Source organism: Camelina sativa, chromosome 6, assembly GCF_030686135.1.
Source record: "Camelina sativa cultivar CO46 ecotype springtype chromosome 6, ASM3068613v1".
Classification (NCBI taxonomy): Eukaryota; Viridiplantae; Streptophyta; class Magnoliopsida; order Brassicales; family Brassicaceae; genus Camelina; species Camelina sativa.
The window spans coordinates 7,179,466-7,181,147 of NC_141885.1; the positions used below are offsets into that span (position 1 = coordinate 7,179,466).

General features: G+C 45.3%; 1 non-coding gene across 1 annotated transcript; it reads left to right on the forward strand.

Moving 5' to 3' along the window:
• The first annotated feature begins 1,184 nt into the window (after window positions 1-1,184).
• LOC147942370 (small nucleolar RNA R71) lies at window positions 1,185-1,291 on the forward strand. Its single transcript, XR_015560551.1, has one exon. It is a non-coding gene; the product is annotated as a small nucleolar RNA R71 (small nucleolar RNA).
• The last annotated feature ends 391 nt before the right edge of the window (window positions 1,292-1,682 follow it).

A 1,682-nucleotide genomic window follows, 5' to 3' on the forward strand; every position in this document is an offset into this window, starting at 1 on the left:
CTGTTGCCAAGAATGGTCTCCCCAAGATCAGTGGATCGTCTGGTTCCTTATCCATATCAAGGATCATGAAATCAGTAGGGACTTCCACCATTCCAATCCTGAGAGGCAAATTTTCTAGGATCCCAATCGGATATCTGATTGTTCTATCAGCTAGAACCAAATACAAACTACTCGGTTTGAAACTGTTGAAACCCATCTTGTTGGCTCGGTTTCATACTCGGATATGTAGTACTTGGCCTCATTTATCCCGTAGTGATCCATAGCCTCTCCATCTTGAACGTCAATGTCCTCAGTGAGGTAGACCTCATAATCATCATCAAGAAAAATGGCATGGGCTGTGGCATAATCCTTTGGATTCTAAACACATTTACATGGAAGCTGGTTGATCTTTGGAGGTGGTTGGTTGTTGTGGTGGCCTTCGAGGTATCTCAGCTTGGTGTTGAGAGAGTCATACTTAGCAGTCAAGTCGTTGTATCCAGAATCAATCTTGTTGCTCATCTCGGCAAAACGTTTTGCATTGTCCATTGCAGCCGATGCTTGACTTTGGATCATTTGTTGAATCAGTCCGCGTAGATCAGCTTCTTGGGATTAGTTCTGCGGGCTTTGTTGTGGTTGGAATCCAGGTGGTGCAATTGGTTGATAGTTGCCAGAGTACTGCTGCTTAGGAGCATAGCCTTGATTGTATTGAACAAAAGGCTTTTGCTAACCTTGGTTCCCTTGGACTCTTGATGGGTAGACTTGATCTTGAGGATTAGCAACGTTGGGGTTACGGTAGGACATGTTTGTTCAGGTCTGGTTTGTAGTTGTTGTACCCCTTGTTGTACCCTCCTTGGTTGTTGATGTAGTTTATATCCTCTAGCTGAGCATTCTCCCCATCTTGTTGCAGAAACTGCTCTTCTTCTGAGATGGCATGGACATGCTGCTGCTGGCTTAGGAGCTTATCCAGCTTGTCATTTAGGGCCTTCATGTCCCGTTTGTACTTGGCGTCTTCCTCTGCATCAGATCGCAGAGTGCGTTCGTACTCCTCATTGTAATGCCCATCAGATTGAGCCAAGTTCTCCACTAGATCCCAACCTTCATCGACATCCTTGTTAAGGAAGTTTCCATTGCTTGCGGTGTCCAGCAACATCCGTATCTTGGGGACCACTCCTCTGTAAAGTGTACTCAGCAATGAAGCATTGTTGAAGACATGATGAGGACATATGGTCGTGCATCCCTTGAAACGTTCCCAAGCTTCACTGAACGTCTCATTGTTCTTCTGAAAAAAGCTGGAAATGTCATTTCGCAGCCTTGCGGTTCTGGAGTTTGAGAAGAATTTGGCTAAAACGCCTTCTTGCACGCTTCCCAGGTGGTGATGGACTCCTTGGGGAGTGATTTCTCCCAGATGTGTGCTTTGTCTCCCAAAGAGAATGGGAAAAACCGGAGCTTGAATCTATCTTCACTAACTCCATTTATCTTGGTTAGGCTACAGAGCCTATCAAACTCATCTAGATGATCCAACGGTCCTCCATTAGCAATCCATGAAACTTGTTGCTTTGTATCATCTGGATGAGACTACTCTTGATCTCAATGTTATTGTTCTGGACAGCAGGTGGCACAATGCCATGTCTTTGAATGTGAGTAGATGGAGCATCTTTTGCTCCTATGTTGGTCCGTGCTTGAGGAGCTGGTGGACCATTCTG